Source organism: Myotis myotis, unplaced genomic scaffold, assembly GCF_014108235.1.
Source record: "Myotis myotis isolate mMyoMyo1 unplaced genomic scaffold, mMyoMyo1.p scaffold_m19_p_8, whole genome shotgun sequence".
Taxonomy (NCBI): Eukaryota; Metazoa; Chordata; class Mammalia; order Chiroptera; family Vespertilionidae; genus Myotis; species Myotis myotis.
In genome coordinates, this window is record NW_023416390.1 from 54,963,090 (window position 1) to 54,985,872 (window position 22,783).

Consider the following 22,783-nt stretch of genomic DNA (forward strand, 5'->3'; position numbering starts at 1 on the left):
TACTCACTATTTACTCATTCATTTGTTGGCTCACTCACTCACCAAGGGCCTAACCAGTCCCAGACACTATGGTCAACACATTAACATCATCCAGACATGTGCAAAGTCTTTAAGTACTCTAATCTGACCCTTCCTTTATTCTTGACATGTATTGACCTCCATTTTCTGAGGATAAAAATCAGGCCCAGAGAACATGCCTAAGTCCCTGACAGAGTTCAAGGGTTCAGCCTCCTTTCATTAGGAGAAAAGAATTCTAAATGGTGAGAGCCTCACTGTTAACCTACAGTGAATTCCCAGAATCCTACTAAAGGCACTTTAAAAAATAGAGTTTCTGCAATAATGGGAAGACATACTAACACTGTCATCCTACCTATATTACGAGGAGCCCCTGTAATAGCACAAGCTGACAAGTCTGTTTAGATAAATTAAGAACCACCTTGAAATAAAACTGATATTTCAGACATTTGAAAAAAAAATGCTACACATATTTGGTGATTGTTTTCTCTAAATTAAAGACATCTCCTACTTACAGGCATCATGAATGATTAGAATAAGAAATTTAAAATAAATTTAAAATATCTAAAGAAGAGTCCTTATTTTGAACCTGAAAATATATTTAGGAAGACATTTGAGCTTTGCACAATTTCAATCTTGTCCTTTTTGTGGTTTTTTTTTTTCTTTTTTTTTTTTTTTTTTCCCAATTCAAGCTAATCCTGAAGTTCTTATGCCTTTGTTAATAACTTTGCCTAGAAAAGCCAGGTCTGAAATATCTGTTGTTCATTGCCAAGTTGTAATCATTTATGTAGTAAATCTCCTAGCTGGAAGTAAAGGTACCCAGGAACAAAGAGAATGCTAATTTTACAAAAAGTGATCTACCTGGGAATTGGCAAATACAATTTGGCAATTTTAGTTCAAGAGTAAAAATTGTAAGATCTGAAAATTAGCACAAGAATGTTAAGAAGTAGCTGAAAAAGAGCTTAGACACATGGGACACACCTCAAGGTTGGGATCACTTATTTATTATACTGCCCCTTCCCCTTAGCACAGAAAGCAATTCCTCTCTCCTGCTCATGGCCACTCGCAAGCATTAATCTAAGTATATGCTGGGATAGATCTTACTGGTAAAACAATCACAGAAGCAATATAATGATGTAACTTACTCCATTCTGCCGTAAGGCCAGGGAAAATAGGATCTGATGTATGGAAATTGAGCCATGTTACTCTTGGTCTCAGATTCCTCATCTATGAATTGAGAATGTTGAACCTGATCTCATCTAAACGCTATTCTTGTAGTCAATCAAATCATTGCTATATTAGGGCATAATCATCACATATGATGAAATGAACCTGCCTGGATTTATGAAGTTTGCTGAAATTCAGGATTCTTCTATTCAGTAGTTTTATTCTCCTGGACTCTTCTGTCCACTTAGCTACATAATCATGTCTCAGCCCAGGATGTCCAATACTAAATAAGTGTACCTGAAATAAGTAACTTTAAGAAATGAATATTGTGACTCTGAGAAAGTCCAAGGAAACTATTTATAAAAATGTTCTGTTACATTACATATAATTCAACAATTATATGTATTTCAGGAAGAAAAGGACCTTGACTTCATTGGAAAAAATGTCAGGAAAATAAATCAGTTGTATTGATTATATGGGTAGAAAACTATAAATATATTGATGATACATATAGTAATATATATACATTGAAAACATATAGATTATATGGTGTCATGCATTTTTATGATGATGAAAAACATATAACATACAATTTTCCATCTTTTTTTATTACAAACTTGTTGTAATTAATATTTATAGAACATTCTACCTGACAACAGCAGAATACCTATGCTTCTCAAGTGCAAGTGGAATATTCACTAAGATACACCACACTCTGGGCTATAACTAAACCTTAACACATTTAAAATAACAGAAATTATACAAAGTATGTTCTTAGACCCTCAACAAAATTTATCAAGAGAGTTAAACTAGAAAACAGACTAGAAAGATACCTGGAAAATTAAATATTTGGAAATTAAAGAATACATTTTAAAATAACACATGGGTTGAAGAAAAACCTCAAAAACATTTTAAACCATTTTGAACTAAGTAAAAACACAAATATAAAAATTAGTGGGATGAGGCTAAGCAGTGCTTAGAGGGAAATTTGTAGCATTAGATGCATGTATTAGAAAACAAAAAAAATCTAACATAACTAACCTAAGTTTCTAACTTAAGAAAGTAAAAAGAGAGAAAAATTAAACCTAAAACAAGCAGACAGAAGACTATAATAAATATCACAGCATAAATCAATGAATTTTCCCCTAAGATCAGGAACAAGTCAAGGATGTTTACTCTTGCCACTTCTACTCAACTTTATATTGGAGATAGAGATAGGGCAATTAAACAAGGAAATAAAACAAAAGATATCTAGGTTGGAAAGGAATAATAAAATTATATCTATTAGCAGGTAACATGATATTGTATAAAGGAAATCCTAAGTAATCCACTAAAAAAACCATTAGAACTAATAAACATATTCATCATAGTTCCAGGACACAAAATCAATATATAAGAATCAATTGTGCCCTAACCAGTTTGGCTCAGTGGAGAGAGCATTGGCCCATGGACTGAAGGGTCTGGGGTTCGAGTCTGGTCAAGGGCATGTACCTTGGTTGCAGGCTCAATCCCCAGTAGGAGTTGTGTAGGAGGCAGCTGATCAATGTTTCTCTCTCATCGATGTTTCTAACTCTCTATCCCTCTCCCTTCCTCTCTGTAAAAATCAATAAAATATATTAAAAACAGAATCAATTGTATTTCTATGCTCTGGCAATGAAAAATTAAAAAATGAAATTAAGTAAACAATTGCATTTATAATGGCATAAAATAGAATGAAATACTTGGGAATAAATTTAATGAAGAAGTGTAAAACTTATACTCTAAAAGCCACAAAATTTTGTTGAGAGATATCAAAGATCTAGGTAAATAGAAAGAAATTTCAAGTTCATGGAAGACTACATATTGTTAAAATGGCAATACCTCCCAAATAGATATCTAGATTTAATGCAATTCATATCAAAATTCCAACTGGGTTTTTCCAGATATTGATAAGCCAATCTTAAAATTCATTTGGAAACTCAAGGAACCTCCAATAGCTAAAACAATCTAGAAAAATATGAAAAAAAATTGGATAACCCCGATTTCAAATTTTAATGCAAATCTACAGTAACCAAGACTGTAGCTCTAGCATAACAGCAGTCAGTTGATGTTCAACAATGGTGTCAAGACAATTCAATGATGAAAGAATAACCTTTTCAACAAATGGTCTTGAGATGACTGGAGAGTAACATACAATAAAGTTAAACCCCTTCTTCATATCACATATAAAAAGTAATTAAAAATGGACCATATATCTAAATATAAGAGCTAAAACCATAACATTCTTAAGAAAAATATGGGAATAAATCTTTATGACTGTGAGTTAGGCAAAGTCTTCTTAGATGTGACTCTGAATACACACATACACACATACAAAGAAAAAGAAAAACAACAAAAACCACACTGGATTTCATCAAAATTAAAAACTTTTGTGCATGGAAATACACTATCAACAAACTAAAATAAAACTAACACTATCAACAAACTAAAATAAAAACTCATAGAATTTGAGAAAATAATTGCAAATCACATATCTGATAAGTAATCTAGTACCCAGAATATATAAAGTTCACTTACAACTCAATAATAAAATGGCAAATGACCCAATTAAAAACTGAGCAAAGGACTTGAATAGACATCTCTCCAAAGAAGATATACAAATGGCCCAACAAACACATGAAAAGATTTTCAACATCATGGTTATTAAGGAAATGCAAAATAAAACCAGAATAAGATACCATTTCACACCCACTATGATGGCTTTAATAAAAAATGAATGAAGTAATGAAACATGCTACAACTTGGATGAACTTTAAAAACTTTATGCTAAGTAAGGGAAGGCAGTCAACAAAGATCTTTTTGTATGACATAATGAATAATTCCTTAATGTGATATCTTCAAAATAGGTAAATCCATAGATATGAAAACAGATTAGAGTTTACCAGGGGTTAGGAGGAAGAAAAAATGAGTGATTCCTTAATAAGTATGGGATGATGAAAAGGTTTTAAAACCAGAAAATCTGGGCTCTTGGAGAAAATGGCGGAGGTATAACCAGACGTGTCCTGTGCCTTGTCCTGGAGCAGATAAGGGTGAGCAGCTGACACGGGTAACATACAGCCCGAATAGGCAGAGGATTTTCAGCTGAGAGACTGTCTGAAGCTGGGAAGGACCAAGAACTCTCAGAAAAGAAAGGACGGTTGGAGACTGTGGCTGAAACCTCTCTCGGTGTGCCAGCTCAGCAGCGGAGACTGCGCCATCTTGGGTAGCTGTTGCCGGCGTCCAGAGATCAGCTTCTAACCTGGAAACCCGGGGATCTCAAGCAGCGTGACTGCGTGAACTCAGACGAGCACTGCTTCTTTTCACGGAAAGGTTAGACTTCCCCTAAAGGTGCAGTTTGCAGTTCGGGTTGGAGAGAGGACCTAGCTCGTGCACGGGCCGAAATCTGCGCCCCACAGAGTCTGCAGCCGTTGGGACCAGCGTGACCCGCGAGTGGGGAAGGGGCCCCACAGGGCTGCTGGCAGAAGGGAACGCTAAAAATAAGCCCATAGCTGGACTGGATGTAAAAAAGCAGCCTTGGACTTTGCCAGTGTCCCGGCTGCTTGGTGCCAGGGCCGGGTGGGCGCGCGGAGACTGTGCGCAGACCTGGAAGGTGGAGGCTTGCGAATTCACACAGAGTATCAGGCTCTTGTTACAGTTCCCCTTAGATCCGCGCATTTGATTATTAAACCCAGCGCATGGGATTCCCCAGTTGGGGTCATTCGCAGAGCCTGTAGGGGAAAGTTCTTTTTGGGGAGCCTGAGAAACAGAGCGGGCGGTAACCATTGAAGAAACAGCTCTGGGCAGTGGACTTTCCCAAATCAGTTTCAAGTACCATAGAGAAAAAAAAAAAAAACCCTACTGATAGAGAGGACTTATAACCTCGGGGGTCAATCCAGACACACTGCCACCCAGAGGCAGAGCCACGAACTGTCTCTTCTGTGATAGCAAATAAAGGTAGTCTGGCAAACAAATACAACCTGCCTTAAAATCAGGACTGTGGTTTATGGCATGGAGGGACAGTGTATCGCAGGGAAATTCAACACTCTCCTGAATGCCTGGCAGGACTAAGGCGTGCCAAAAAGAAGAGTAGAAGATCTGAAGCACCTTCACTACTGCATATTTTTATATTTTTTTAATCCTTTTTTCACCATTTCATTAAGAACCTATTTTATTATTTTTTTATTTTTTTATCTTTTTTTTCATCACTTGATTTTACCTTTTTAATTACCACATTTTTTTAACCAATATTATTGCTATCATTTTACCATTTTTTCAAGTGTCATTTTATTTTTTATTTTTCTTTATTTTATTTTGGGATTAGTGTTCTACACTCTATTTTCATCGTTCCCTTAGCATCATTTCTCTCTATCTCACATTTACCCTTAAGCCAAAACTCTCTTCCTCACTTTTCCCATTTTGCTGTCCTGTTTCTCTTACCCTATTCCTGCTTTAGATTTTCCCTATTCCTTCTTTTTACCCACTGTCTAAATTTCACCCTACTGATATATCTAATTTCCAATCCCTTGCTCTAAATCCATATACACCTCTCTCTTATCTTTCTTCACTATCCATTTTTTTTTTTCTCTCTCTCTCTGTCGTTTTGCTAGTGTTTGCTTGATTTTGAGTATATTAGGTTTTTTTATACTTGTTTAGGAGATTGTTTTGTTTTTCATTTTCATTTTTCTGTCTTGCTTATTTTTTCTTTCTCTAGTTATTTTTGTGTTTCTGTTTTCCCTTGCCTTGCTTGATATTAGTGGTTGTTTGTAGTTTGCATTAATCTCCAGGGATCTGCTGCTGGAATTCATTGAGATTAGTTGTGGTTCTCTTAGAGTTTTCTCCCCATACAAATAGCCTCTTCCCCACCTCTATTTCATTCTCCCTCTTACTTTTTTCTATGTTTGTTTGTTTGTTTTTTGTTTTGTTTTGTTTTTTTTCTTTTCTTTTCTGTTTGTTTTTTTCTTCTCTCCCTTTTCCCAATCTCATTTTGGCACTCCTTTTTGTTTTCTCCTTTTCTCTTTAATCTTTTTCTCTTTTTTCTTCTTTATCCCCTAATTCTCTTCGCTCGGGTGGTCACCTTTATTTGGGGTTATTAATATCGTGAATACATTTGGTTCAGTGCCTTGTACGTTGTGCCTTGTTGCGTTGTATTTTGTGCCTTTAAATCAACGCAGCAGAGAGAGAACTACATAACCAAACACCTGGAGAAGAGAGATCATGGTGAAACAAAGAACCAACCCACATATGAAAGAAAAACAGGCATCATCAGAAAAGGAAGTAAACGAAATGGAGGCAATGGAGGCAAGCAACCTGTCAGAGAAAGAATTCAGAGAAATGGCCATAAGGTGGATGACAAAAATGGAAGACAATTTCAACAATATATGTAGGAACCAAGAGGAAATGAAGAAGAACCAAGAGGAAATGAAGAGAAACCAAGAAGAAATGAAAAATGACATCACTGCTATAAAGAATTCAATAGAAAGCATCAACAGTAGACTAGAAGAAGCAGAGGACCGCATCAGCGAGCTAGAAGACAAGGTAGGAAAAAATACCCAAACAGAACAGCTTCTAGAAAAAAAAACTAAAAAGCAGGAGGAGAGCCTAAGAGAACGCTGGGACAACGCTAAATGAAACAACATCCGAATAATAGGGGTGCCAGAAGGAGAGGAAACTGAGCAAGGAATAGAAAACCTGTTTGAAAAAATAGTAACAGAAAATTTCCCTGATATAGGGAAGAAAAAACTCACACAAATCCAAGAAGCTCACAGAGTCCCAAACAAAATGAACCCAAAAAGACCGACACCAAGGCACATAATAATTAAATTGGCAAACACCAATGACAAAGCAAGAATCTTAAAAGCAGCCAGAGAGAGACAGAAAGTTACCTACAAAGGATCTCCCATCAGAATAGCGACCAATTTCTCAACAGAAACACATCAGGCAAGAAGGGAATGGAATGAAATATACAAAGTCATGCAAAGGAAGGGTCTGAATCCAAGAATACTGTACCCAGCAAGGCTATCAATCAAAATTGAGGGTCAAATCAGGAGCTACACAGACAAAAACGGTCTACGGGAGTCTATATATATATATATATATATATATATATATATATATATATATATATTATTGATTTCAGAGAAGAAGGGAGAGGGAGAGAGAGATAGAAACATCAATGATGAGAGAGAATCATTGATTGGCTGCCTCCTGCACGCCTCCCACTGGGGATCAAGCCTGCAACCTGGACATGTGCCCTGACCAGGAATTGAACCATGACCTCCTGGTTCATAGGTTGATACTCAACCACTGAGCCACGCTGGCTGGGCCAAGGTAAGTATATGTTTAGTAATGAACACCTCCATAGTGTCAGACAGGGATGAGGATTTGGTATGAAAAATTTTGACTTTTCATTTTACACCTCTATATTGTTTGAATATTTGCCTTTATTTATTTATTTTTCATAATTCTATATGGACAAACCTCAACACCTGGGCTTGACAATTTTCTACCTGCTGAATTTTTTTATTTTTACCTCTATCCCACTCTCGCTTCACATCACCCTGGCTATACCCCAGAATTTGTCATCACAAACAATTATGCTCTTTAAAATCTGAAGTGCCTTTATTCCAGGGTCCCATCAAGACCAATACTTACTCCACTGGTACTTCCATCTCCTGGCCCTCGAATCCTTTCTCTTTCCAGTCCATCAGTTCTTTTCCTGTACCCACAGGCACAAGAAATGATGCTTGTTATTATTTTCCTAACTAGAGGCCTGCTGCATGAAATTCATGCACTGGAGGGGGGATATCCCTTAGCCTGCATCCTCTCCAATTTGGGACCCCTTGAGGGATGTCTGACTGCGGGTTTAGGCCTTGTGGGATCAGGCCTAAACCAGCAGTCAGACATCCCTCTCATAATCTGGGGCTACTGGCTCCCAACTGCTTGCCTGCCTGCCTGATTGCCTCTAACCTGTTTTGTCTGCCAGCCTGATCACCTCCTAAACACTCCCCTGACAGCCTGATCAATGCCTAACTGCTCTGCTCCCCTGTTGGCCTGGTCACCCCCAAGTGCCCTCCCCTGCCAGCTTGGTCACCCCCAACTGCCCTCCCCTGCCGGCCCAGTTGCCCCTAACTGCCTTCCCATGCTGGCCCAGTTTCCCCTAACTACCCTTCTCTACTGGCCTGATCGCCCACAACTGCCCTCCCCTGCTGGCCATCTTGTTGCTGTGGGCACCACCATCTTCAAGGGCGTGGGAGTCAATTAGCATATTCCCTCCTTGTTGGCTGTGGACTCCACCATCTTTGTGACAGCATGAGGGTCAATTTGCATATTCCCTCTTTATTAGATAGGATGACAAATAAACGAAGAAAGAGACAGTTATAACAAATGTTCTAATAAAGGTGTGCAGGTCAGTGATCCAGGTAGGCTTCCTGGAGTTAATCCCATCCCCCGAAGCAGGGAATGTACTTCACACTCTTTCCAAAAGCAACAGAACCAGATCAAGAAGAAAAAAAAATGATAGATTATGCCTCCAGATACCTCCTAGTAGCAGACAGCCTCGCCCAATCACTTCAAATAAATTATGATGCAACCAACCTTCAGAGATCTAAAGCATTTTATTCTGGCTGACTCTTTCTCCCTCATCCTTCCTGGTTAACCCTTTTCTTTTATGGATTTCCCCTCTCTCTTCTTTATCCTAGTTGGCAATGAATGCTGGCCCCTCTGGGTAAAACATTCTGTTATTAGTTCTCATCTCTCCGTCTTTTTTTCTCTTCATAGAAACTGCTCGTATGACTTCCCCATGCCTGCTATTGGACAGCTGATACTTACCAGCAGTGAAGACCTGCCCTGGCGTGATAAATACCATTTTCATCTGCTTGGCACTGGGTTATACACAGGGAATTGCAGGGAAAGCTACTAAAAGGCACTAGTTTAACAAGCAATGATGAGAGAACAAGAGAAATTGCAAATTGGATAAATGTATTCAGAGAGGGAGAGAAGAGGCTCAATGTGTGATATATTGTGAAAGATGTAGGTTTTTAAAAATGGACCAATTTAAATGAAGAATGTAATAAATTGCTTAGACTTAGTAACTGACATCTCTTAAAAAACACATAAAAACAAAAAAATGTTTTGAACTTTCTACTAAAAATCTTAAATCATAACAATATTATTTCATTGATCTCCACTTTAAAAATTGGCACTAAAAGTCCTGCCTTAAAAGATCCCATTCAAATAAGTTAAATGAATGCAGACAAATATTGCATAATCTCACTTATATGTGGAATCTGAAAAAATGGAACTCATAAAAAGAATATATTGGGGTGGGGGTGGACAGGGAATGGGTAAAGGTGATCAGAGTGTACAAAACAAACTTGTAATTATAAGATTAATAAATTCTGGGCATCTAATGTACAGATTGTGACTATAGTTAAGAAGACTGTATTGTATTCTTGAAAGTTGCTAAGACAGTAGGTTTTAAAGTTTTCAGCACACACACATATATGGCAGTGGATGTGTTAACTAACCTTACAGTAATTATTTCTCAATATATATGTACAAGAGGCCCAGTGCATGAAAATTCATTCACTCAGGGGGCGGGTCCCTCAGCCCTGCTTTGTGCCCTCTCGCAGTCCAGGAGACCTCAGGGTATGTCTGACTGTCTGGCCTCCCTCTGCGGGAGGCAACTGGGCAGGCTGATCAGGGGACGGTGTTGGCCGGAGGGTGGCTGGCCCCACCCCTCCACTGCTGCAGCCACTGCCACCACCACCTGTGGCCTCCCTCTGTGGGAGGCGACCCAGTGGGCCAATCAGGGGACTACACCACCACTGGTAGCCACTGCCACCCCCATCGCCATCCTCTCCCTCTGCTCGTTGGCATGCACCTTGGCTGACCTGGCACTGCCTGCTCGCTGGCCCCGCCCCCTACCGACTGACCGTTCGTTCCACTGCTCAGTTGATTTGCATATTACACTTTTATTATATAGGATATCAAATCATCAGATTGTACAGTGAGTAGTACCTCTGATCCATGGTTTCTTTTTCTGTGGTTTCAGTTACCTGCAATCAATTGTGGTCCAAAATTATTAAATGAAAAATTCCAGTAATACAATTCATAAATTTTAAATTGTGCATCATTCCTCTCTGTTCCACTTGGAAGATGAATCACCCCTTTGTCCAGCATATCCTCACTGTACACATTCCTGGCCAGTTAGTAACTTAGCAGCCATCTCTGTTATCAGATCAACTGTCACAGTATCATAGTGCTTGTGTTCAAATAACCCTTATTTTACTTAGTAATGGCCCCAGAACTCAGGAGAAGTGATGCTGGCAATTTGGATATGCCAAAGAGAAGCCATAATGTGTTTCCTTTGAGTGAAAAGGTGAAAGTTCCTAACTTCATAAGGAAAGAAAAAAATCATATGCTGATGTTGCTAAGGTCTATGGTAAGAACAAATCTTCTATCTGTAAAATTGTGAAAAAGAAAAAATAAGTTCATGCTAGTTTTGCTGTTGCACCTCAGACTGCAGAAGTTACAGTCTCAGTGTATGATAAGTTAGGGTGGAAAAGGAATTACATTTGTGAATAGAAGACATGAACAGAAAACATGTTCCTATTGACAGCAGTTTGTTGCTCCAGTAAGCATCGAGCCTATAGGAAGACTTCAGCAAGCGATCCCCTAAAACTAGTGACACCAAGTCATTTTTTGCAAGTAAGGGATGGTTCAGGAACAGGTTTGGACTGGAAAAAAAAATTACTGGAGAGAGAGAGAGACCATATTCACATCACTTTTATTTCAGTATTGTTATAATTGTTCTATTTTATTATTAGTTATTGTTGTTAATCTCTTGCTGTGTCTCATTTTATAAATTGAACTTTATCATAATTATGTATATACAGGATTTGGTGCTTTCTATAGTTTCAGGTATCCACTGGGGTTCTTGGAACATATCCCTTGTGGATAAGGGAGGGCCATTGTACATCTTAAACTTTCACAATGTTACATGTTAACTACATTTCAATAAAGCTGGGGAGGCAGGGGAGACCATGCTTTCAGAATAATTTTTTTTTGTCTCTTATGTCTGTACCGATTGGTGCCCTCTTTCTGTAAGACCTGGGGTCTATTCTGAGCCACACCACCGTGTAGATGCCCTGACTGGGAGACAGGAATGGTGTTCTAACACATTCTGCAGTTGCCTATGTTTGCCTGTCGACATTGACTCTAGAAAATGTCTGGGTCAATGATACCAGACTCCTGGATGTCAATTTGGATACACTGAACACAGGTTTGGAGGATAGACCCAGAGATGCAGAGCAGGAGCCCCCTGAGTAGTCTCAGCTCTCCTCTGGGTGGGAGGACCTCAGACCCTGCCAGACCACCCAGCACTGCAAAGCCCTCCACACCTCGCTCCTAACCTGGGTCTGAACTACCACACAGGGCAAGGGTCACGGCTTCCCAGTCACACCCACATTCTCTGATTTGCAATATTACCCACAGCCTCTCTCTTGTCATTCAATTCAGAGAAAGCCTTTCAACAAGGCCACAGAGGTCACGGAGATGACTTGAAGCTCTGGGGAAGGCAGAGTTTCCCATTTCCTGACTTAACATCTGCCACTCAGTTTGAGGTACCCTTTCTTCCTTCTTAGCTTGAAAGAAGAAAAATTATTGAATAGCCTGGGGCTAAGGGTAGTGAAAAATCTCATTACATCTTCTCTGCTATCTTCTCTCAGAATGCATTTGTAGTCAATATTCTTGCAACAAATCATTTTTAATTTGAAAGTTACACTCTCCCATAAAATGTACACAAATATTAGGAGGCTAGGAAGGGAATTGCGATGCTAAGCATATTGTAAATACAAGAACTGTTTCCCTAATGCAAGAGGAATAAATTATCAATTTATCTTTCATGGCTGTCTCATCTGGTTATAAATGATAGCAGAGCTTTAACTAAGTATAAATATTGAAGTTCATTAAACAACTAAGATTTCCCCCCAAAATAAAAACAAAACAGTGGAAAGCTGGGACTTCTGTCACATCTCAGTAAATATAAATAGGGAACAAATTGGTTTAAATTAAACAAAATGATATTTAAATGCTGCTGCAAAGTTGATTTAAAAATATAAAGTAAATCTAACAACTTGAATAAAAATGAAAATGACCTTTGACTTTTTTCTACTTTAATGCCATTAGGAATATAAATAGTTATTTTCTTGGAAATAATTGCTAAGATTCTATGGAGTTTAATTCTGCTAAATATTAACATTCATATGCAACTTTCATAGCCTAAATTAAAAAGAATGAAAGTTATTTGGATGCATATATGTGTGCTTAGAAAAACCAGTCTGAAAAATACCCCACAAGGGAGTTTGGATAAAAGGGGTTCAGTGTCTTACATTTCTGAATATGGGTGTGAGTGTAAGTATGTCCATTTATGTGAGGGCATATAAACAACAAAACACTTTTATTTTTTGTTCTTCTGTATAGTTTGAACATTTTAAATTAAACACGCATCACTACATAAATGAAAAAAATGATCTAATATGTCTGCAAATCATTTTAGAATTTAGAAGCGGGAAGAGACCCCAGTGATTTTTTCTTCTTCCCCCTATTGGCCAACTGAGATCCAGAGACGCCCACTGTCTCTCATGCAGGGACAGGGCAGAACTCAGGTGGCCATTTCATGGCTCAGGTTCCTCGTGGCCTCCTTTAAAAACAAATTTCTACTTGACATTTAACATTTTTAATAAAAAGAAAAGTGTAAAATCCATATGAAAGAAAATCAAATGCACACTTGCTACAATAAGTTATAGATCCTTTGCCTTCAAGTAAACATGCCAGTGACCAAGCTTTTATGGAAGCAACAAAACTCAATTCTAAGAGACCCACACTTTAATTTACTTCCAGCATCTTAAACATGCTCCATGTGAATACAAAGTAGGAGGCTGAGAAGAACCCTGGAGGAAGAACCTCAGTGATAGCGGGCAGATCTCAGGTGAGTTGTGACCACGCTGGCTCTCAGATTTCTTGTCATTAAAAGGATTGGACTAGAAAACGCCAGGTGGGTTATTTACCCTAGGCCTCTATGGAAGGCTGTAAAATCAACCAGCAAGTATCAATTACAGTTGAGGAAGAAAAACTGAAGGATCAGAGACAGAAAAGCAGTCCTAGGTGTCAAGTATGAGGGATGAGTCAAGGCTATAAACAGGCAGACAAGTCAAAGGGTCATGAAATGGATGGAGGGAACAGCTTTGGGAGAGAGAACAAGAGCCTTGATTTTGTGTGGCCCTGGCTTCGCACGTACGCCGCACACAGGGCTCATAATGTTCTTACCAATTTGCACGTCCTCCTTGGAATCTCTGGCCAATGTCAACTGTAACAAAGTTTCCAAGTAAAAGTAGAAAACACTGACCTTAGGCTCCATTGATTCACACATCAAATATGCTGCCCTGGCCTTTGATCACTTTATGTGTGGCTTATGTAACATTTCCTATATAACATTCTTTGTCTTTCCCAATTGGGTTATAAGCAAATTATGAATAAAGGCTGTATTTTACACTGTGCAACTATCAGGGTACCTAGTGAAGCTATTTCAGATTAGGCACTTAGTTATTTCTTTATAAATTGCCAAATAAATGAATAAAATAAAGACTCTTGCAAGTTATTTAATTACTCACTCATCCAAAATCCAATTACACATTTATCGAGCACCTACTTTATGTCAGCTATTGGCTGAGATGAAGAAGATAAAGAAATAAGCCAGGAAAGAAAATTCCTTCTCCCAAGCACACAGTCAAGCAAACATGTCACTATGTCACATGACCAGTGCCATATCTGGAAGCTGTAGGATCAGAAAACAAGGAGTGTCAGCCTCTTCCTGGAGTGGCCAGATGGAGTTGTTGGGAAGGCTTCACTGAGGAGGTAACATCCCCCCCACCCCGAGTTTTGTGGGCTAATCAGGAGTTTTCCAGGAGGACAAGGAATGAAGGGAATTGCATGGTGTAGAAGTATGTGATACAACTCATTAAGCAAGTCTCCATTCCAAAATTCCTGTGGTTAAAGTGGTGAAAAATGAAGCTGAAAAATAAACAGCCAGACTCAAAAGGGCCTTAAATGCCTTAATAAGAAGTTAATCATCATCTCACAGGGCAGTGATTCCTAGACTTTTAGATTTTACAGACCAGTAAATTTCAAAGACATCTTTAAATGACCAAGTTTTTATTTTATTTGAGTCATTTATTCACAAACTTACATTTGCAAATACTGGCATTTCATAAATAAGAGGACCAGTTTTAAATGCCCAAAAGTAGAAAGAACATAATCTCAGGGGGAAAAAAATGTTATTTCACTGAGTAAATTTATGCCTTAAAAATTTCTATAATTTTCTTTGTTTTCCTTTAACTTTGATACATTAAATATTTTGCCACAGACTGGTGCTCATTTCATGAGCTTGAATCTTAGGTCTCTAAATATAGCCAATGAGAAACTTATGAAAATTTTTAAATAAGAGCATTATTCAAACGTCTTTTTTTTCCTAAATAAAAATAACTCTTGCATTCCATTTAGACCCTTAGCCATGTGTTCCATAAACATTTTCCTATTTCATATCATTGCCTTTTTTATTGTTTTAGCAATATGGGGACCAGGATGTCAAAGGGGCATTAAGCCTGTGGTGATAGCTATATTGGGGGCAGCAAACCCTAGGGAGATCATGCGTGGCTTCAGGTTCCACATTTGCTACTCAATTTCCACACTGAATCAGAGTAAGGCAGTTCAGGAAGTCACATCAGCCTCCTCAGACAATGCTATACTTCAGCCATTCTGAAAATTGCTTGAAAATATAAAATTAAAATAACTTTTAGCCTTAAATATGAATCATTATACTCATAGGTCAACTTGATTTGTTCCTTGGTTTGTTCATATATGCTCTGTTAATTCCACAGAGGACCCCAAGTGGCCATACTTCAAGGGGTCTTGTATTTTTATGATTAATGGTGACATATAACCCCAAATCAAAGAAACGCTAAATGATGGATGAAATTCTAAAGCTTTACAAGTTCAGTCCACTTGGAATTCGTGTCAAAATGCACAGAGGCATAGCCCAGGCTCATGCTGAAGCTGCTAAATTGGGCACTAAATCTCTTGAGAGTTCAGCACATGAAATCTCTGGTATTTCCTGCTTTTAATTTGTCTAGGAATACTTCAAGGATAGCTTTTCTTATCATATATCAGAATATGCCCTTGTAAAATGGAGACACATAGAAGGGATTTGGTTTGTGTTAATAAGGTTGTTTCAAAGCTGACTCAAGATTAATTGTTATATTATGAAGACCAATTCATGTGTCCCTTAACAATTCATGTATTCCCAAAGGGAAAATGGAGAATGCTTCACAAATAGCAAAAAACTATTTGGTAAGGCAATAAAAACATATTCTTAAAAAGAAAAGAAAACGACTTAAAAATCCAAAGTTGTAGCATATAGCAGGAATCATAGAGATAGAAATGCTAGTTTCAGTTGGAAAAACTGAGAAATTAATTCTCACTGTCATCAAGCTCTTTATATTCAGCTTACATGCTTTTAAAAAAAATCCTTCCCTGCTCCCATTTTCCTTTTTGTACTTGGATACCTAAAATGTCAAAACTCATTGACCTTGCAATTTCTACCTGGTGCCCCAAAGTAGTATGTGCACATTTTTCTTAGGCCAGTGGTTTTGAAAGGAAGCATCAGCAGTCTGGAAACATTCAAGGAGGGACACAAGATGAGAATGCACAGTAACGAATTTCAGCATTCATGCTGATAATATGCTTGACTAACTAATAAGCCTGCACCCCCATTTTTTTAAAAACTCTCTTGGGATATAGCCTGGGATTGGGCAAACACATTCTGTTCTTTCGATATGTCACTGGTGCTAAGACTAACTTTGCTTACAAATTTTTTTTCCATCTATCCTCTCTAATCTTAGAAAAGTTTTAAAAGCCAAAGTGTGTTCTATCGATGCAATGACTGTTTTTTATTTTAAGGGAAATTTTTGTAATCACTGCTCCCCTAAATCAATATCTTTTATTCATAAAACTAAATGCAGTGATTATTTTTTATGTTCTTATTTTTATCCCAATAATTCTTTGACACTTGTACCCCATATCAATCAGTTCTATAGGAAGATATTTACTTTGGTTTGGGGAATATAATGGATCAGAATACACTGGCCAAACTAAGTGACTACTTCTCTTCTCAGACTAAGATCTATTTACATAATTTAGCATAGTGGTTAAAGGGAAACACTGCCAATCACATATGCAATCTCATAATATTTTTTGTCAAGTAATAAGGCTTTACTGACTCAAGAAGACCCTAGAATGCTTTTCAACTTTTACAAACAGAATTCTGTTTTGGGATTAGAGCAAGGTATGGACACACACACACACACACACACACACACACACACACACACTAAATTTTTTATGAAAGCATTGTATTTTTATTTAGTCAAGTATATTAGTATGCTTTCTATTTGTATAATGCAGTCATATGGCCCTACCTTCATCAGTTTTCTCTCCTATTCAACAAAGATTATACCTATAGTTTCCATTTTGCCCCAACTTAATTTATATTAAAGAATGGAACTTGCCCAGGGCATGATAAATCTCATTTTTATGGCCATTTCTCATACTCAAAAAAACTTGCCGAGCACATCAACCTTCTGAGCTTGGCCCTCCAGCACCTTTGTTCTTTAGGCTTGAACCATACAATATTATAACAGTTTACTGGAAGCTAGACCTTGTCTTTAGTTCATTTATTAGCTGTTCTATAGAAAACTTATGACAACCTCTTATTGGCAAAAAGTAAGTTGCCCAGGAAAATAAAGATCTACTGGACTTCAGATGAGGGCAGTTTCATGCTTTGAAGAACCTGAAGCTTACACAATTTGGAGGGACACTTTTAGAAAACAGTATAAAATTACAAACACAAAATTAGGTACAAATTAGGTACACTTTAGAATGAGAAAAGCAATCACAAGAAATTTGGGAAGTCTTGGAGATGATTTCTAAGATCTCTTGCCAGAAATGTTTACACGAAATGCTTCAGATTGTTATCTGTCTTCCTCTTCCACCTCTAACACATCCTCTACGGCAGTGGTTCTCAACCTTCCTAATGCCGCGACCCTTTAATACAGTTCCTCATGTGGTGACCCCCAACCATAAAATTATTTTCATTGCTACTTCTTAACTGTAATGTTGCTACTGTTATGAATTGTAATGTAAGCATCTGATATGCAGGATGTATTTTCATTGTTACAAATTGAACATAATTAAAGCATAGTGATTAATCACAAAAACAATATGTAATTATATATGTGTTTTCCAATGGTCTTAGGCGACCTCTGTGAAAGGGTCGTTCGACCCCCAAAGGGGTCACGACTCACCGGTTGAGAACGTTGCTCTATGGGCTCCTGCAAGTGAGGAACCTTCATTTTCATATGAGGAAATCTTCAAGAATAATAAGATTGTTTGCAGTTCTTCTTGACTTTTGCCAGCCTTTGAATTTGGGGATGGGCCCAACTACTTGAACTGAGAACACTGACCATTGATGCCTCTTCAGAATGTTATGAGAAGACTGCCCACTGTGAAGAAATGATGGCAGGAAAGCTCACCTCACTAGGCACTTAACGATTATCGAACAGGTAAAACAGAGACAAATTTGGGCTTCTCTGCCAATATGATAACCATTTTTTGTTGCTTTTGTGGCCACCCTTCATGTTAGATAGATTATAAAATCAGCAATTTCCTTACCCCTAGTATGATTTTAATATGAGAGTTTAGTGGTAACTTTAAGAAAACAAACTGGCCTTACTATGCAAATATTGCCACAGAGAACCTCAATGATTCTAAAACCTAAAATCAACCATTCTGCAAGCAAAGTTATATATATATATATTTTTTATGATTCTCCCCAACTTGTCACTGGCTTATGGCTACTTATTTCTACATAGCCAATCTCTTCATTTAGTTACTGTGGAATACATTTTGCAAAAGATTTATTTCCGAAGATAAACTTAAGTGACAATCCAGACATGTTTTAAAATAAGACCTCACTACTGCTAGATATAAAAACCCAGGTTGGACTATGTTCTTAGCCTAGAACTTCCAAACCCTTAAAAGTCTGTAACTCTTTAAAGTTATGTTTAAAATCTGATGTGTATGTGCAAAACCCACAGTTTTAATCATACTTGCCATTTGCTTCACCTAAACGAAAATTAAAGAAAGCCTATCTCTGGAGGATTGCCTGAATGATGCATGACCCATTATTTGTCTAAATACTCTAATTGTTTTTTCTAAAATGCACTTCAGATGAGACCATTAGTTATTAGAACAATCCAGACATGTTTGCTGCTGTAAGGATGCTGACAAGGACATTGTTGATTATGTTATGCTGTCTCTTTTATAAGGAAGGAGGTTTGCAGAGAAATACCTGTCTTTTCTTGCTATCCAACTTCATTTTATTCTTCTGAATAAGCTTGTTTATTCTCCTCTTATAAACAGACAACTGACCCCATTTCCTTCTTCCTATTGTCTTTTAAACATCTTAGAAACAAATAGATAGCCTGCCCACAGACGGTATATAACTTCATAGTATGTACTTTTATATTAAATATGTTTCTGGCCTTGTTTTTGCTTTGTTTCATGTTTCTCACCTACCTCTAATATTGATCATTCTATCGTTTAGGAATTAGGTTGGACAGTGAGCATGAGAAACTTCTCAAAGAAGTGCTTAAACACACAGAGGCTTAGTTGGCTCACATAACAATACCGCTTTCCTTCAGGAGAGAAGGACACTTTCCTTCCCACAATTGTTATCCTGTGCTTTCAAGAGGGTGATTCTACTCCAGCACAAAGTCCTCACTCCAGGAATGAATAAACACAAATGTCAAAAGGCATGTACCATTTATGCTTGTTTTCGTTAGCCAGAATTTCATTATATGATCAACCTTTGCTGGAAGGGACACTGGAAGATGTTTTTTGTTTTTCTGGACTCATTACCACCTGGACAAAATCAGGATTTGATTGATAGAAAGAGAAGGAGAATGACAACACAATCATCTTCTGGGACTTCTATGTTATCTTTTTAAAAATATATATTTTTATTGATTTCAGAGAGGAAAGGAGAGGGAGAATGAGATAGAAAGATCAATGGTCAATGAGAGAGAATCATTGATTGGCACCCCCTACCAGGGATCGAGACCACAACCTGGGCATGTGTCCTGACTGGGAATCAAACTGTGATCTCCTGGTTCATGGGAGGTCACTTTATGTAATCTTCTTTATTTTTTAAATATATTTTATTGATTTTTTACAGAGAGGAAGGGAGATGGATAGAGAGTTAGAAACATCGATGAGAGAGAAACATCGATCGGCTGCCTCTTGCACATCCCCTCCTGGAGATGTGCCCGCAACCAAGGTACATGCCCTTGACCGGAATCAAACCTGGGACCCTTCAGTCCGCAGGCCAACGCTCTATCCAATGAGCCAAACTGGTTAGGGCCACTTTATGTAATCTTTACAAACCACTTAAAGTCTCTTAACCTAGAGAGTTTTAATAACAAGTTAAATACATCAGATTACAATAAGCTACTGCAAAAGATTCTCAGATAGTTTCTGATATGATGCAACTACAACTCAGGTGTATGAGGTATATAATTCCCGATTAACCTGACTTCTAATTCAAAATCTCCAAGCTGTTTCATTGCTAGAATTTGGGGGACTCCAGCAAAATTTTATATATAGTTTCTATTCTTAGTTAACTGACAAAGAAATAGATCCAATTCATCATTCATGTTGAATACCTGCCTTATGCCAGGGACTGTGCTGAGTTATGAGAATTTAAAAATTCAGTCAGTTCCTAGTCCCAAGATGCATAGTTAAGTAGAAGCAACAGATAGAAAATCCACAATCATGGCAGTGTTTGATATGTGATATGATAGGAGCATGCGCATGGCACTATGAGAGCACAGAGCAGGGACCATGACCTGGCTGGGGTGGGAAGGGCAGGAGACATTCTGGAAGAAGTAATACTTGACCTTGAGGATTATTTGGATTAGCCTATAGATGTGATACAGAGGAGATTTCTAGGTTGATGTACATTAAGTAGAGAGGTTGCAAGTAGCATGAAGTAGCAAAGCAAGGTATGATATTGAAGAGTTCCAGACCCTGATTTTTACATTACAGACCATGGAAAAAGTAGCAAAGTTTTTTTTTTAAGGACATAAGTTATATCCATATATTTGAATATTAAAAATGCTACTTTGATTAGAGACAGGAGAAAAGGTTGGGAGGCTGTTACAATGGTCCAAGTAAGGCTAAACTAGGGCAGTTCTCTGGGGATGGAGCGGAGAGGGTGGGATTTGAAAACTGTTATGTTTGTAGACTTTTCCGAACTTAGGAACTGATCACATGAAGCAGGTGAGTGTTACCAAGAATTTAGAGTAAGCCCACTTCCAGGTTTATGACTTTCTAAACAAAGCATCTTGGTCAGTGGTCAATATTATTTACTAGGAAGGGGAATACAGGGTAAAGAGCTTGTGGGGTGGGGGGAGTCTCAGAAGAGGGATATTATGAAGGGAAGAGATGATTTCCATTTTTTATATGTTGGAGACAGCTCTGGAAAACCTACTATATGTGGAGTTGCCTAAAGGTAGTCATAATTCCATTTCTTTTTGATTTCTCCAGTAACTTTCTATGGCAATTATTCCCATGCCCTTCTTTGTTTCCAACCTCACCTTGTTTGTGAGCTCCTTCCCTGTAGCCACATTCCCTGCACGGTTCCCAGCCCCATCTCCAAACTCACCTCACCTAGTTCCCACTTTCTCTGTGTTCCCATCACAGTGCACTTCTGACTGGTTCCAGGTATGTGCCAGGCTCTCTCCTACATCAGGACCCTTGCATAGGCTTTACCCTGTGCTTGAAGGTTCTCTTCATCACACTCCATTTCTTTCACCTGCCCAACTCCTCTAACCCACAGGCAATCCTGTTATATATCCCCGAGCACCTGATACTCCATGGTCTGTTTTCTTAACTGTTTAGAATTATTTAATGTCCATTGTTCCTGATGGATTTTTAGCCCATGGGGTCAAGGGCCCTGCTTTGCACAGAGCTTAGCTAAAGTATGCAGCAGACATGTACTGATTAATTGATGATGCACCAGTCCTTCCCAACTTAAAATATGAAAATAACTTCTCTTTAGGCCTACATTCATCTTTAGCCTCTTCCATATATTTCTTCTTTGTTTACCATCACACATTAGAACATCTTGAAAGAGAAGATGTTCTAGTGTTTTCCCCATGGGCATGGTAAATCACACAGACTAGGAGCTAGGCAGAGAAGGCGAGCATAGACCAGGCAAAGAAAGTATGATAGAGGCCTGAACACTCCCCTACACACAAAGTGTTTACAATTTCCATAGCTCTACCATTTGTCCCTCAGCATTCTGCTCCTCCACTAATTCTTCTTGGGCAATGTACCTGGTGAACTTATTGTGAAATCTAAGAGTTGAATTTGAATTGTTGAGTTGTCTGCCGTGTTTAACACAGTGGACCTTCTGTTCCTTTGCTGGTTTCTCTATACCACCTCTTCCTGGATCCCACCCTCTCTGACATTCTCATCTCTGCTCCTACACTGTCTTTGTTCCTTTGACCATCTAATAAATGCCAGCTTTTTTTTTTCTTACTCCCCTTAAGCTCCTCGCTGTGCACTGAAGCAATCCCATTCATTCCCAAGATTTCTGCTGCCATCCATAAAACTTCCCATGGGACATCCCACTTCCTCCCATGAAATATGAGTTCTCACAGGGATGAAGTAGGGAATGAGTTGGAAAAGGTCCAGCTTAGATAGAGGCAAATTTGTAGGGTGGAGCTTCAGAGATTGTCTGCTGGCTCTGTTCCTTAATGAGGAAGATAGGAGGTCTTCTGGAGGGACTGAATGCAGCAGATTTGGAATAAAGAGGGGAGGGGTCCAAATGTGGAGTTGAGATTGAGGATAATTGGAGAAGCACTGTCCAGGAATGTGTACTAGTCTGTTGAAGGACCACCCAGTCACTGAGGAGTGGGCCACCACTTGTCTGGGAGAGTTTTCTCTAGCGCAGCGGTTTTCAACCTGTGGGTTGCGACCCCTTTCGGGGTCGAATGACCCTTTCACAGGGGTCACCTAAGACCATTGGAAAACACATATATAATTAAATATTGTTTTTTTGATTAATCACTATGCTTTAATTATGTTCAATTTGTAACAATGAAATTAGGGGTCACCACAACACGAGGAGATGTATTAAAGGGTCGCGGCATTAGGAAGGTTGAGAACCACTGCTCTAGTGGTTTCCCGGGCACAGCTTGACTTAGTGTAGGAAGCAACAAGGGCTGGATCTGCCCAGGGCTAGAGGTTTGTGTGCCAGGTTTTGTGGTAAAATAAGGAGGAAAGAGAAATGACAACGCTGGGAGAGGATGGGTGAGTACACAGAATATAGGGCATTAACTGCAGAAGTAGAAAGAGGAGTTAGGAAGGCACTAGTAAATTGGGAGAGATTAGTGACTACAGAATG